A 17,578-nucleotide genomic window follows, 5' to 3' on the forward strand; every position below is an offset into this window, starting at 1 on the left:
CTATACCAAAGCTACCATGTTTTTCTTTAAAATTGAAAGTTTAATGTTTTGTTGTTTAATGCAGTACCAGTAGGACATTTACAAGCGTGCCTTAGGTGTACAGTATATATAGTAACTTCATTTAAGCTGAAATCAGTGTGGGTTTCTTTTTGGGGCAGATGTGCTGACATGGCTGATTGCAGACAGTCCTGGAAGTTCACGTTGGGTAATGTTGAAGTATGGCATGTGGAGGGGTGCCACAGCAGGAGTCGGCCCACTGCTTGATGTGCTGCAGAGGAATTTAGCTCTGAAAGAGGGGGCGGATTAAAAGCAACAGCCCCAGCAGGTGGTTTTATTGTATGGAGGCTGAGTGAATATGTTATGTTAGCTCCATCTCATTCTCTCTATCTGTCTGATGTTCGTTTGTTTTGTTCTAGTTCACTTTTTCTTTTTTCACCTCCTCTCCCCTCCTTTTAATTTTTTTAATGTTTTTTTCTGAAAAGACTTTCCTGAACACACAGAGTAGTTTACAACCGAAGAATAGAAATTTTAATTCATTCTTATTTACACACACTCCTAATCCATCCATCCATTTGTCAAACCACCTCAGATCATACAACACGGATAACAAAAATGATTATATATTTTATAATATTTCCTAAGTGCTTCTTTCATACACTGGCAAGACTATATATAAAATTATTTTACATTTTGCTGGTAAACACATTCCTAACTAGTTAAACATCACACTCAAAACTTTGCTGTGTGTGATAATTGCATTCAAAAGGTATGACTACCCATTTCACGTGTATGGAATACAGGATTCACTACCAAAATTCAATGATTGAAACTGCAAAAGGAAGTTCTCACAACAACAGGTTTATTGACAAACGGGCAGAAGGATGAGAAGCAGCAGTCTGAAGGTGAGTCATTTGAGGAAATAAAGGTATGCAGGTCTCTTAGCTCTGGGTAATTGAAGACTGTCCCTTGCAGGTGGTCCAACGGTGCATTGGAGGAACTTGAGCGCTGGAGTGAAGGAGCATCTAGGGGCAAGTAAACATAGAAAAGTAGTTAGGCAATGAAACTGTAGACCAGACAATGTGGCAGTGCACTGGGGCTGAGGACTGTGGCAACTGGTGACTGAGACTCCCTGACAAAATTCCACCCTCGCATTAGCATTAATTAGTTTTTTTGTTTTTTTTGTTTTTTTGATGCAAAGGTAATATAATACAAAGTATAGTGTTATAAATGTTATAAACATTTAAAAAAAGAAAAAAAAAAACTTACAACCTTTGGATGATTTACGATGTTGACCATTGAAATGTGAAAAGGGTCCATAAGCTAAGCTTCCTTGGGCATATTGCAGACAATGGGTCTAAATAGAAAGCAGTAATAGTCACTGACAGTCACATTTTAGAGGGCAAAATCCAGTTATTTCAATAGAAATCAAGGCGGTTGGAAATGTTGCATGTCTTATTAATGACAGTTCTGTTCTGTGCACACTACACTACAAGAAAACATGATCATCAGTATGTGAACAAAATGTATTTCAGGATGAGAATCAAATTCAGTGTACATGGCTATATAATGACTGCATGTAGTTACTTGAGGATGACAGGAGCTAGTGATGTAATTTTCCTTCTGTGTGCTTCTTCCTTCCTAACCACCAGAAATGCATTGTCTCACTATTGTAAACAGAGTGCACTTTCTAGGAACTGTCTTTTCTGTCAATCAGATTCAAAAATCCCTTGTGTATTAGAGATTCAGATAGCTCATAAGACTGCTGTGGTGATGGCGGGGCCCTCAAAACACACAGACTGCACATCTGCAGACATAAAATATACCAGTAATGTGGCATTGAATTTTGCTGAACAGAATTACAGAAATATCCAGGAAGGGAATTGCATTTCCAAACCATCTCAGAATGAAAGATTTCCATCTGTGGTAACTGGTGTGCTTTTACTCTTCAAGAAATAAGCTAAATGGGCAGACTCTTTCAGATAGCCAGGGTGTTCAGGCATTTGGTGGATATTTCACTGGGAAAAACAAATCACTAGATGAAAACAAATTGGTGGGTGGGATTTTTCAAATTGAAATTTATCTTCGCATCTGTTGGCCATATTGGCACTCAAGTAATCATGCACAGTGAAGCAAATTTAATATGAATGACTAATTTTTTCTTAGCTTGAACAGCCTTTACGTTATGTTGATCAGCAGTTGATGATAAAACTCAAGTGATCGTTAGCCTCAATGCACTGGAGCACAATCTGAATTGTGCTCCTTTTCAAGGACCATTGTCACAATTATTTGGCTCACTTAGCTGTGACCTCTGAGGGAACATAAATATCTGCCTAATGACATCTCCGACGACATCGGTTAGAATAGAGTGTTGTTCAGGCTGTTTACATTTGACTTTTGACTTAATTCAGCATTGTTTTACTGTGCAAACAACTGAAACAAATGAAAGCATATAATCAAGGCCATTTGTGATTAACCTCTGAGGCTGGCGAGATGCCCTGTTTCACTACAATGCTCATGACGACAAATGTTGTTCCGAGGGAGTCTTGTTGTATGAGAAAAATTCAATGTGTGTTTCAGAGATATCAGACCAATAACAGTGTCTGGGGAAATGTGGGTTGAACAATAATGAACCTCTCTGTTCATCAGAAGTGTTTCCTCTACAACTGAGAAAAAAAAAAAAAAAAAAAATATATATATATATATATATATATTTCCTAGGAATAAAATAGTGTTAATATATATATATCTAGGAGGGATATTTAATGTGTGAGGTGTAGGAGGAATCTTCAATTCAGTCTACTTTTTATGTACTCCTCTGAAATGTACTTTAGGTACTTCTCAGAAATATACTTAATAAAATTAACTTGAAGTATACTTCATTTTCGTAAGGGTAGTTTGTCCCCAGAACAAACAGTTCCTTATTGAACAATGTTGCCGATTTGTTAAAGGTGAGTGATTTCCCAGCAGGCTTTGCAGCAGGAATTATTATGTGGTTATTGATATATGTTTACGGTCTGCTGTTCGCTGGCTGTAATTATACTATTGATTTTGATATAGATTTTTATTGTCACTTAGTTATTTGAAGTGTGGTGTTGTGCTCCTCTTTTTTTACTTTAATCACATATGGGAATTGTCATTGCAATCTGTTGAGGTGCTTGTAATTCTATAAAAAAAATTGTTACACATGGTCTTTGCCAGTTGTTTCCTTTTCTCAAAGGCATGGCTAACAAAGCTTACATTTTATAATTGTGACCCTACACCACAAAGTCAGTCAAAAAAAAATTTTTAATTGAGATTTATGCATCTTCTGAAAGCTTTTTGCTAAAAGCTTTCTATTGATATTTGGTTTGTTAAGATAGGATGATTTTTGGCCGAGTTACAACTATTTGAAAATATGGCATCTAAGGGCGCAAAGAAATCTAAATATTGAGAAAACTGCATTTAAAGTTGTCCAAATTGAGTCTCTAGCAACACGTTTCAAATGATAATAATTTTTTTTATAGGTTTATGGTAGGAACTTAAAAAAATATCTTAATGGATCATGATCTTTACTTAATATCCTAATGATTTTTGGCATAAAAGAAAAATCAATCATTTTGACCCATACAATGTATTGTTACATGACCCTGGACCCTGGTCTTAAGTCACGGGTATATTTGTTAACAATAGCCATCAATACATTTTATGGGTCAAAATGATTGATTTTTCTTTTATGCCAAAAATCATTAGGATATTAAGTAAAGATCATGATCCATTAAAATATTTTTTTAAGTTCCTATCATAAACATATAAAAAATTTATTATCATTTGTAACGTGTTGCTGGAGACTCAATTTGGACTACTTTAAACGCTTATTTTAGTCAAAATTATCTATGACTATTTTTTTTCTAGTTTTAGTCAAGGAAAACTGATGACATTTAGTCTTATTAAATTGTATTTTAGTCTCTTTTTAATAACGCAGTTCTATTTAACCCAGTCAATATTGTATAAGTACTTAGTAGTATGGACGAAAACCACAATTTTCTTTTAGCCAAACCCATTTTAAACAAGGTTAAAAATCTTATTAAAGTATTGTTATAAGAATACATCAATTTAAGACATGGAAGATGCTCTGATTTGAATTTACAATATTTATTTTACCAACAAAACATGGTGTTAGAAGTACACACATTTGTCCCTTTCTCTGTGTCAGACTTAACTTTGTTGTATTTCTTAATAATAATGCCGCGAGTGGGGCTTGAGGAAGTGATGTCCAGTGTGACCTGGTGCAGCCCCTGAAGTGAGACACAGGAAACAGAAATACTGCAAAATAATAATAATAACGTGAGTAAACAAAATGAAATAACGTTATAACTTTCCGTTTCGTCTTATTTTGGTAAACAAAAATGAAGAGATATTTTAGCATAGTCATTTTCATTTTGTAAACCACATTTAGTCTTGTTTTTATTCGTCAACAATATGGCATTATACATTTAATTTTAGTCATCGTCACATGACCTGCATTTACGTTGCGTCTCGTTTTCGTCACGTGATAAAGGTTAGTTAAAGATGATGTTTACCCATAATTTTTGTTGACGAAAGCAACACTAGTCAAGTGAAACCTAGTTCTCATCACAAATGAGGAATACAATCCAAACACTGAAATGTCATTATTGACCAGTCGAATGCCAGCCGCCCATCACTACATTTACTACAGTGGGTAGGCACAGATGTACCCCTGAGCAAACAGAGAAGACTAACCCATGGCCTAAGGGGCCATTCACTCAGAACACATTTAGACACATTTTCCTTTCCAATGCACTTACTTTTCCATTGTTTTTCTATGTAAACAGGCAAGACGTGGTATATGACCATTGCACTTGTGTTTCACATCTTTGGCAGCATCTCACACGTGAGTGCAGAGGTTTTTAAGATATTGTGATTCGTGTCAAGTTATGCCAAGCTCACACTACAGGATTTTAAGCCCGATTTATGTCCGATTCGCAAGTCTATGAGCTCGCCGAACATGTTGGGCTGTGACTGGGGGCAAACCAGCAAGTGATCAGCACTCAGCAATCTTTATGTGTGAATTACTCAATGATGCTCGCTGACACCTCGCCAATGCCAGACATTTATATCTAGCATGCTAAATATCTGGACCAGTCAGACTCAACATCCTGTGGTGTCAGGTGCCGTGACAAGCTACAGCCAATGACAAAGCAATGCAATGGTTGAGGTCACCAGAAGAAAAACAGCAGCAGCAACACTGCTTGAAGAAAAGTGTGGACACAAGAAATAGAGCAAACTTTTTCAGAACAGATCATCACGCAAACAGCAGGCAGTGCTCATTTCTTCCTAACATCCATTTTCACATAGGCAACTCCTGTTTTACACATCATTTGTGTAATTTCTTGTGTGTGTTTTTGTGACAAAACATGGTTTGGGACTGGATTGAGTTGTTGGTTGTTTTCAGCCATAATTGATGAGTTCAGAGTTGTTTTCAGCTCGTGGAGTGTGTGACCTCCTGTTGCGTTTTATTTATGTAGTTTGAACACTATAGTGACTTCCAAGACAGACAGCAAGTCATGAGGCTAGCAGCTAGGGTAAAAATACTTTGGTGGACACACTTTGGACTTTTTCCCGATCATGTTGATGTACGTGTTTGTTTTTTTTTCAACAAGAACATATGAAACAGTGCAAACACGATAACCATATCCCAGCCCAAGTGTATATGCACATTCTTTATACATCTTTTGGCATTTGCTCTGCATTAAATGTTTTTTTTGTATAATATAATATATTTTGTATATTTGCATAAACTTGTTGTGAATATAACCTGATAACTTGCTTATTTAATCCTCTTCATCCCATGATAAGAATAAGGCCGCAACTCATTCTCTCCATCTGGGTCTGTCTCCCCATGAGAGCCCAATTCATTCCAGCTCCTTCGCCCCTGTCCTTCACCATGTTGTTCTTGGCCTTGCTTGTTTGCGCTTTCCAGGTGGTGTCCAATGCAAAGCCACTTAAAGTTTCTTTTCTAAGTACATATCCGAGCCATCTTAATCAGCGTATCTTGATCTCCCAAGATATGTTCTTTGATATTGTCTTTTTGTACAGGTTGACATTAGAAATTGTATTGGGCCAGTAGATGTTGCGGATCTTTCTAAGGCAACTGTTATAGAAGGCATCTACCTTGCTCATGTCTTCTTTTACTTTTCTCCAACAATCAGAGCCATACAGAAGCACTTATTTAACATCTATATTTTTTATAAGGCTTAGCTGTTTAGACTTCAAGATTGTTCTGAGTCTGCTTAAAGCTCCTCTTGCTTTATTTATTCGGGCCTTGATGTCTTTTTGGGCTTCCTTATCAGTGCTAATGATGTCATACACATCCTTGATTGACTCCCTCAGTGGGAGCATTGATACGCACGACCAGCTTCTTTTGCTAGTTTATGTGTAAGCCGGTCTGTTTAGCATCTGTTTTTACCTGAACGTGAGTGTGTGTGGCTGATATTATTGCCAGGTCATCTGTGAAGTTGAGGTCTTCCAAATGAAAGAGGGGAGTCCATTGAATGCCACAAATTTTTGCACCACATGGAATGACCTATATGAAAATAAAAATGTCCATGTTAATTATTAATTGCTGTAGTTGTCATTGTGTAATAGACTATAATTTATTGAGAGAACTTAAATAAGGAAATTTAAAATTTTCTAGACAGTGTAGTGATACTCATTATTTGAACAGTGTAATATGTTATTTTCTAAATATATTTTGAATAATTTAGCAACATGCGATTGAGAATTGTTGCACATGTATTTAAGACGAAAAGCAATTGGAGGTTACAAAATCAATGTGAAACACGGTGTAATAGATTTTTCAGTCAGTTATTGACAAGAATTTTGTGTTTTGAGGTCCTCTGACAACACTAACCTGAAATCAATATGTTTCTATTTTTCGATTTTTGCAACTGTAAACAAAAGACATGAAGCAATTTGATATTGTGAAAAGGTTCAGCAAGTATGGATTTTCTGTCATGTTTTATGTGACTACTTTGTGTCAGTGAATTTGAGGTGGCAGCGCATCCTCAGTATGCCGAATTTAGAGGATTGCAGTTATATCACTTACATTTTTATTTCCTTTTTTCCTCTACTTTGACTAATGACTTGAGTTAGAAGTGTGTTTGAGAGCAAGGCTTGTGCTTTTATAAAATTCTTATGGTTTTATGGTCATTGATCAAAACATCTTTCCATCAGTAGCCAGGCTGTTATTAAATGTCTGGCAGCAGAGAGTGTTTAGAATCTAAATAATTAAAATGAATCTGCAGGGCTCACATTTTGTCTTCATCTGTCAGTAGACTTGTTGCTTGTCCTGAATTGATTTGAAATGTTTTGATTTTTAAAGACAATACATCACTAAGTATTAGACGGCTTACAAATCATAACAACACAAACATAACCTTTTGCTCAAACAAAATGGACACACAAAAGAACAAAACATTAGGCATGTATACAAACAGAACCTTGGGTTGATGTAGTTGCTAATATATTTATCATTATAGATATCTTTAAATTTACTTTTCTTTTTTTAACAATGAAACACATCATAATTACAAAATGGATGAGTTTTTGACATGTGAAGCAGCACATAACTGAATTTAGCTGACCTGAAATCCACTAACCCATATTCCACATCTCACCCCAGTGAAAGATCTGGTGTGGAGATAACCTGAGTGGGCACCTCATACTCTGCACTACATCTATAAAAAACATGCCCTCCCATTCACAACAAATGGCAGATCTGTGGCAAAGTCTGCCACAGAAATTTCTCTGTCTGCTTGTCAACCCTTCAACAAAGCTGACCCTCTTAGCCATAATGCAGCAAACCTGCAGTGAAAAGTTTAAATATTGGACTTTCCTGTGGGGCTCAGGCTCTGTGACAGCATGTTCATGCCAACATCAACAGGGTGGGATGGTGTTGGAGAGCATGTCTGTCTCGTCTGCGGCAAGTGACTGAAGTGCCATGTGTTTGAGTGGGAAAGTAGAGTAAACCACCCCATCTTTTGTTTCAAAAGGCAGAATGGACACTTTCCTATTTTCATGCAACTCACCTCAAATCTTCTAATTTAACATTTGTAAGAGAATGTTATATGTTATAACACTTTATAATATCTTTCATTAATAAATAATTTACAAACATTATACATTATAATGCTTAACAGAGCATTAGTTCATATATATTCAGATAGCTAGAAATGTGAAATAATGTGCTCGTTAATGTTTACTAATAAACTTTGAAATAAAATTCATCATTCGTACATGTCAACCATCCTAAATCTGTCTTTTATCGGTGTACTTTTACAACAAACTAGTGCACAACATTCTTGGGTTACTGTGTAAGTGTGCAGTTTGAACTATTTTTCCTGTACTGTATGTATCCCTGACTTTAATGAAACATGTAACCTAAATCAGAATCACAACACCATCCCAAATCTTTAAAATGTTGGACCTTAAAACGTGATTTACAGTAGATGGAATCAAACTGAACATTTTTCCATTTATCAGTTACTTTTATCCAAAGAAACTTACAGTGCATTCAGTGTATACATTTTTTTTAAAATCAGTATGCCAACCTTTTGCACTTTTAACACAATCCTCTATCAATGAGCCACAGGAACTTAACAAATAACCAAATTTTATATTGTTCTTATTGTCAGTTCCACTCATATTAGCATGAGATTATGATTCTATGAGTTTTCTTTGCTAAAACATCACATGATAGACTAAATCAGAGGTCTTCTGCAGGGGGTCTGCAGCACTGCTGTGGGAGCAATTATGCTCACATAATGTTTGTGAAAAAAGATTTCAAATTGATTAACCAAACTAACTAATCAATTATTATTTCTTTCCATGGAAAAATGTAATGTACAAGTGCATGACATCAATAGTGATTATCTGAATGGCTTTGCATTGTAAGCATCATAAAAAAGTATGTTAACACGTATGTGTCTGTGTGTGTGTGCTATGTGTATATACAGTATTATTTTCACACACACACACACACATGTATTAACATAGTTTTTATGATGCAATACAAACACACAGATACACACAGATCTAAAAAAAAAGTGAAATCTGCGAAATTTTGTAACCCTCTTTGTAAACAATCAATTCCCTTGTTTGGCTATGGAATAATTGTTTTCTGCAATAATCTGTAATTTTTAGTTCTCAAGACTGCATAGGAAACTGTGTAGCTTACTGAACACAAAGCATGCATATAAACAGGCCTAAACGTAGGCCACTCTTGAGCTGGAATGTTCCTTCTGTCATACCTGTCTTCCTTGGAATATGGGCAGCCTTCCTAAATGGCGTAAAAAAAAGTTCAAATTATATTGTCAAAATAAACACACACACACACACACACACACGCACACACACACACACACACACAAATAATGAATAACATGAAACATGAATAACTCAATTTTGACAAAACATGTCAGATTGAACCTTTAATTCCAGGGTGACGAAACTGACATTTGAACATATTATATATATATATATATATATATATATATATATATATATATATATATATATATATATATATATATATAATACAGACATAAGTATAAAAATTCACTTTTTCCTAGGGTTATAGAATATAAAAATTCACTATTTCCTAGGGTAATAAAAAAGATATTATGTTTTATGGTTACAATCTTTTTTTGATTTTCTTTTTTTATATATATCTTGTACAATGGTACAGATTATAAACGGATAAATGGTGCCTTAAAATGGTCTTGCCCTCGGAATAGGTCTAGTAAGGGTTAAAATGTCAAAATGTATTGTCCTTCCCTTTGAGAAAAGCTTTGACAGGGCAGTTTTTTTTTATTGCTGTATCTTTTCTTTAACTCAAAGATGTGCATAGACAAATCCATTCATACCATTTAGCTCTCAGGAGGTCAAAGCACCAATTAGATGCACTTTGTGACTTTGGCATGCCATCAGCTGCCATTGTGCTCTTAACATTTTGTTTGAAAACAAAGATAGGATGGCAGCAAGTGGACAGTGTGACATTCAAATACCTGCTTCATAGCCATCAGAATGCTTTTTGTGATGTCAGGAAGGTCAGTCCGTTGCAAATTGCTGTTAGGTGTGGTCTGAAGGCCTGGTCACTGAGTCACAGTTTTTTTTTTTTTAAAGAAAGCATTTGACTTGTTTCTGGAAATTGTCTTTCCTGACTCAATTCCTCATTTCGCATTAACCACAAAATGCATGACTAATTGCTTACAGTTTTTGGTAGCGTTTCACATTTGTGTACTGTGTTTTAAAACGATCTTGAGAAATGCTTGATTGAAAGGCAAAACATTAGGAAAGGTGACAGGCATCAAACCTACGGAGTGCCCTACATGAACATTATGGTTCTTAATGTCAGCACAGTCGCTAGTAGTTTATTGTTTCATTGACCACTTTACAACCTCATTACTCAGCCGGAGTCTGACTTTACTGAATCAAAGCTGAGGCACAAAACAAAAGGGTTGCTGACATTCAATTTTACCTTCCAATAAAAGCTTTATAGTGCATGGACCTGAGTGCAGACAGATTCTCAGGACCTCTGAGCACCTCTTTAATCAACGATAACAATACAGCTGGCATTTCATATACCATTTCAGCAGCAGAGCGGTAACACTTGGAGAGGAGCCAGAGTTTAGGGCCACAGGGAGAGAGAAATTCTGACATTCTTTAAACGTTTCCTACAGGAGAGTCGCATGTATTGTTATTTCAGTCAAGACGTACAAACATTTCACAAATATTTTATTGTTAATACAAATACTTTTATATTTATATATAGTTATACATACTGCTAAATTCTTAGTTTAAAATAAGAAAATTGGTATGTGCTTCTAAAACATTCCTATACATCTCACCAGATGGAAACTGCTTTATTATAGACAGTAGACAATGAACGTGGGTTATTATCGAGTGATATGGTGCGGGAGCAAACCCAGACAGTGCAGGTCATGCCTAAAAAGGGATGAGGGAAAACATGAGGTCTACAGATGTGAAGGTGATCAGATTACCTCTGCTTAAAACTCACCTGTAATGCATTTGAACTGACTCATGGCCTCAAAGGCATCAAGAAGACCTGGAATAGTGTGGAAGAGAAGAAACAAAGGTAAAAACTGCAAGTTGGTACACTGTAAAAAAAAAAAAAAAAAAAAAAAAAAAAAGTGACATTTACCGTAAAATACCAGCAGGGTCCGTTGCCAGAACTTTCATAGATTTTAGATTTTACAGACTTAACATAAATTCACAATAACTCAAAAAAATATATATTTCATTAACTGTTGTAAATTAATGTTAATAAACCGGAATATTGAAGTACTAATATCTGTTTTGAATCAATGTAATTCTTAAAGCATTGTCTTGTGGCTGCCGTCACATCATCCAAGTGGATGCTGCACACTGCTGTTGGTTGAGAAGATACCCCCCACATGATGTAAAGTGTTTTGGGTGTCCAACAATACACAATAAAGTGCTATATAATTGCATCATTAATTTATTAATTCATTCAAAGCTCATCACAAATAGCTTTTTCATAAGCTGAGAAGTGACACACACACACACACACACACACACACACACACACACACACACACACACACACACACACACACACACACACACACACACACACACACACACACACACACACACACACACATACTGGTTTTTGTGGTTTAGCAGTACTCTGATGGCCAAACCAGTTGGATGGTGGTTTAAGGGGACACCCCTTTCCCGGTGTCCTACAGAGATGATAAAGCTATCAAAAATTTTGTTTTACTCTGCAGAACACAAATATCACTTTGGATTTTCTTTACACACAATAGAATGGATAATATGACAATATGATATTTTGGTGGTACACAAGGACTGTCACGCCCCTCCTATAATGTTCCCGCCCATTACATAATTGGGATTTATAGGGTCAGATTGATTTATGAGGACACTCGTTTTACAATACACAAAACATGTCAGTTTTCTGGATTACAGGGACAATGTGTTTTACAGGTACTTGACCCCATACACAACACACAGACATGTCCCTATGCTGCATTACCAAGACTGAGGTGGTTAAAGAGTACCGGATCTTTAACACAATACACAACTGCACATCGTCCAACATTACAGGGACAAATGTGATTTACTGGAACCTGATCGTACACAACACACAGACATGTCACTATGCTGCATTACCAAGACTGAGGTGGTTAAAGAGTACAGGATCTTTAACACAATACAAAACATTACAGACACCAATGTGTTTTAGAAGTACTTTAATAATGACTTAAATTTGTGACATAAAAACAAATAAACAAAAAACGTAAAATTCGCCAATTATTAAAATGGGTAATCTTTCTATAAAAAAAGGAATGCCACACAAATCAAAACAAACAACAAATAATTAAGTCTAATTTACCAACTTAAAAAAAACTATAAATCAAAAGCCATGCCTCATGTTGTAAGTACCTCACTAAATGTTAGGGATGCACCGTTGACCGGCCATAAATCGGAACCGGACGTTTTTTGCTTAAAATACACGATCGGACGATTTTTCCGTGAGTGCGCCCGCGTGCACAGACTACATTGTAATCATTCGCTATCATGTCATTTGTGTGGAAGTATTTCAAAATCTGTGTGCTGGACACGGGCAACACGAGCTACACATCTGAGGAATAGACAGCAGGAAGCGAACAGCCGCTGGTGTACTGCTGCACAAATAAAAGCCTTTCCTGTGCTCACTGAAGCTGCTTGAGCGTATCGTACCTTTCCGTGCCCTGCACAAGCGAAGACAGTGAAGGATCAACTTCTTGCGAGCTGGATGAGAAACGACACAGATTAAACTGTGACAAAACTGAAATGTTTTTTTTTGTAAAGTAGAACTTGCATACACGTTTGAAAAGTCAGAAGTAAACGTCAGTTCTGTATAGGATTATTTTCCTTTTTCCTTAAAATTACATTGACTTAATTTGATTTAAAAATCACCTGCTGAAGCACACTGAAAAAAGGGTTTCATTCATCCAATTAAAATATTTTTGGGTAATGATTCACAATTTTATTTTTTAACTTGAGAATAGTTCTTTATTTTTCATTGGCTCAAGTAAAAAAAAATATATAGATGTGAATCATTACCCTATTTTATTTATTTTTTTAATTGGATGAATGAACCACTTTGCATCTGTGCTTTATTCGCACCAACATTATTTGATTTTAACATTTTGGAATAATATTTATATAGCATACTTTTATTTAGTCTCATTGGTAAAGACCTTGTTTTAAATTTAAAACCAAATTTTAAAACTAAAATACTATATGCTGATTAAGAAACATCTTATTAAATGTGTGTTGATTGTGTTGTTTGGACTGTAGAACTATGCAGTTATTGCCTTTAATTTCACATGGTTACAGTTAATCTTTTAATTTAAGGCCAGTTCTATGTAGTTTCAACCCAATCCAAAAACAAAAGCTAAATGCTGATGTCTGTAGCATCTATGTTTGTATTGAATGTAGGCTACTTACTGTGCAGTTATTGCCATTAATTTCAGATGGTTACAGTTATTGTTTTCAATAGCCAAAAGCCAGTTTGGCCTATTAAATACCAAATAAACATCTTGTTTATGCATACTTTCCTTTCTTGTTTGTTGCTTAAAAAAAATAATATAATAATAATAATAATAATCGGAAATCTGTATCGGAATCGGCCAGTTTGCTTGTAAAAATAAATAAATATCGGTATCGTCTATGAAAAATCATGATCAGTGCATCCCTACTAAACACACAGTAAACATGAGATTAACTCGGAGCACACAATACATGCTGCAGATGTGTAGAGAAACTGATTTATCCTTAAAGGAATGGTTCACTTCCAGAATGAAAAGTTTTTGACAAACTAACAATTGAACTTGTTTTCTACATGGAGATATTTGTATGAACTGCTGCTATAACAGTTTTGCACTATTGGAAATAAAAACAACAACCAAAGTGCTCATGATAATAGAATGGCATCAAGACACAGGATGTACTGTAACATCACTTGCTTTGGGTTTTCCTTTTTAAGATAATTCCTCGATTTCTTACAAAATCCTGTATGTTCTGTGCACTGCATCTCACCAAAACAGGATCCTCAGCAGTTTTACACTGCTGGTTTTCAGTCATTGTGGCCAGTTTTCCTTTAGCTCTGTGGTCCTTAAAATGTTTGATTACAGCTGTAACTTCAGTGTTTGACCAGGACACTTTCTGCCCTCTCCGTGTGTTTTCAGTTTCTGCCTCACTCTCACTCTCTGTACAGAAGAATACATACTTTAGTGAGTTCTAACTCTACGAGAGCTCATGTACTTACATTGATGGTGCTATTGCAATTTAAACCTCTGGTACCTTCAGGAACTTCAGTGGTGCTCTCAATGGGCATCTTCTGAACACCTGCAGACAAACAGTCATATAATGATCAGGAAACTCAGAAGTAACTCAAACAGAAAAGACATATATATACAGTATATATATTCTAATGGAATTGGCCTGTTAAACGTTTATTTTTGAAACAGTCATTTATCAGTTTTTTGCCTAAACACTAAGTATCAACATATTGGTATAGCCAGATAATACACCAATACAAAACTGATGCATCCCTAATTTGAGTAATATTCTGTTAGTAATGCTGGATTAATACAATATAAGGTAACACTTTAGAATAGGGAACACTTATGAACTATTAACTACAACTACAACCCTCAATAAATTCCTAATTTGCTGCTTATTATTAGTAAATAAGGCAGTTGTTACATTAATGTATTGGGTAAGATTAGGAATGTAGAATAAGGTCATTTAAAATAAGGCATTAATAAGTGCTTAATTACTACTAATAATAATATGCACGCTAATAAGACAATACAGTGGTGTGAAAAAGTGTTGGTTCCTTATTTTTTTGCATGTTTATCACACTTTAATGTTTTGGATCATCGAACAAATTTAAACATTAGTCAAGGAAAACCAGTGAACACAACATGCAGTTTTTAAATGAAAGTTTTTATTATTAAGAGAAAACAAAAGTCAAAACTACATGGCCCTGTGTGAAGAAGTGTTTGCCCCTAAACCTAATAATTGGTTGGGCCACCCTTAGCGGCAACAACTGCAATCAAGTGTTTGTGATAACTTTCAATGAGTCTGTTACAGCGCTGTGGAGGAATTTTGGTCGACTCATCTAAGCAGAATTGTAATTCAGCCACACTGGAGGGTTTTCAAGCATGAACAGACTTTTTAAGGTCATGTCACAGCATCTCAGTAGGATTCAGGTCTGGACTTTGACTAGGCCACTCCAAAGTCTTCATTTTGTTTTTCTTCAGCCATTCAGAGGTGGACTTGCTGGTGGGTTTTGCATCATTGTCCTGCTGCAGAACCCAAGTTTGCTTCAGCTTAAAGTCACGAACAGATGGCCGGACATTCTCCTTCAGGATTTTTTGGTAAACAGCAGAATTCCATTTATCACAGCAAGTCTTCTAGGTCCAGAAGCAGACCATCACACTACCACCACCATATTGTACTGTTGGCATGATGTTCTTTTTCTGAAATGCGGTGTTACTTTTACGCCAGACATTACGGGACACACAACTTTTGTCTCGTCAGTCCACAGAGTATTTTCCCAAAAGTCTTGGGGATCATCAATATTTTTTCTGGCAAAACTGAGACGAGCCTTTAGTCTTTGTCTTGGAAATCTGCCATGCAGACCATTTTTGCCCAGTCTCTTTCTTATGGTGGAGTCATGAACACTGACCTTAACTGAGGCAAGTGAGGCCTGCAGTTCTCTGAATGTTGTTGTGGGGTCTTTTGTGACCTCTTGGATGAGTCGTCACTGTGCTCTTGGGGTAATTTTGGTCAGCCAGCCACTCCTGGGAAGGTTCTCCAGTGCTGTTCCACAAATTTAGCACAGTGGCTAGATGAACAAATAACCAGACGCCACCTGATTCTAATATTCCATCATTTAATAGTAATGACTTTATGAATTTCTTCACTAATAAAATAAATAACATCAGAAATACAATAACAAATGTCAATTTTACAGCGTCTAACACTTCAGTTTCATCCATCACACCCAAATATAAACTGCAGTGCTTTACAACTATAGGACAGGAAGAGCTAAATAAACTTGTCACTGTATCTAAACCAAAAACATGTTTATTAGATCCTGTACCCAGTAAATTACTGAAAGAGTAGGCGAAAAAACGCTTCTCAATATTATTAACTCATCGTTATCTTTAGGTCACATCCCAAAACAATTTAAGATGGTGGTTATTAAGCCTCTTATTAAGAAACCACAACTAGATCCTAGTGAACTGGCAAATTATTTCAAAATCTATTTATTTAAACTATTTCAAATCTTCCATTTATGTCTAAAATTTTAGAAAAAGTTTTGTCTGCTCAATTGAGCTCCTTCCTGCAAAAAAAAAAAGATCTGTATGAAGAATTTCAGTCAGGTTTCATGCCCCACCATAGCACAGAAACTGCACTTGTTAAAATTACAAATGACCTGCTTCTTGCGTCAGATCAAGGCTGCATCTCATTGCTAGTTTTACTTGATCTTAGTGCTGCGTTCGACACCATAGATCATGACATACTCATAGATAGATTACAAACCTATACAGGTATTGAAGGGCAGGCTCTAAGATAGTTTAGATCCTACCTGTCCGATCGCTACCATTTTGTTTATTTAAATGGGGTGTTTATCATCTCATTTATCATCAGTAAAATATGGAGTGCCACAAGGATCCGTCCTAGGTCACCTTCTATTTCCAATATACATGTTGCCCCTTGGTAATATTATTAGAAAATATGGGATTAGTTTCCACTGTTATGCTGATGATACTCAGACCAGATGAAACTTCTCAATTATCTAAGCTAACAGAGTGTGTTAAAAATGTAAAAGATTGGATGACCAATAATTTTTTCCTATTAAATTCGGATAAGACAGAGATACAAATTATTGGAACAAAATACACTACACAGAATCTTGTAGATTACAATCTGCAACTAGACGGATGTACTGTTACTTCCTCTACAGTCAGAAATCTGGGTGTTATATTAGACAGCAACTTGTCTTTTGAAAATCATATTTCCCATGTTACAAAAACTGCATTCTTCCATCTTAGAAACATTGCCAAGCTACGAAACATGTTATCTGTTTCTGATGCAGAAAAGCTAGTTCATGCATTCATGACCTCTAGACTGGACTATTGTAATGCACTTCTAGGTGGTTGTCCTGCTTCTTCAATAAACAAGCTACAGGTCGTGCAAAATGCAGCAGCTAAAGTCCTTACCAGGTCAAGAAGATATGATCATATTACCACAATTTTACAGTCTCTGCACTGGCTACCTATTAAGTTCCGTATCAGTTACAAATTATCATTACTTACCTATAAGGCCCTAAATGGTTTAGCTCCTGCGTACCTAACAAGCCTTCACACTACAATCCATCACGCTCCCTAAGGTCACAAAACACTGGACTTTTGGTAGTTCCTAGGATATCAAAAACCACTAAGACTTCTTC

The sequence above is a fragment of the Carassius auratus genome, chromosome 5, assembly GCF_003368295.1.
Source record: "Carassius auratus strain Wakin chromosome 5, ASM336829v1, whole genome shotgun sequence".
In the NCBI taxonomy this organism is placed as follows: Eukaryota; Metazoa; Chordata; class Actinopteri; order Cypriniformes; family Cyprinidae; genus Carassius; species Carassius auratus.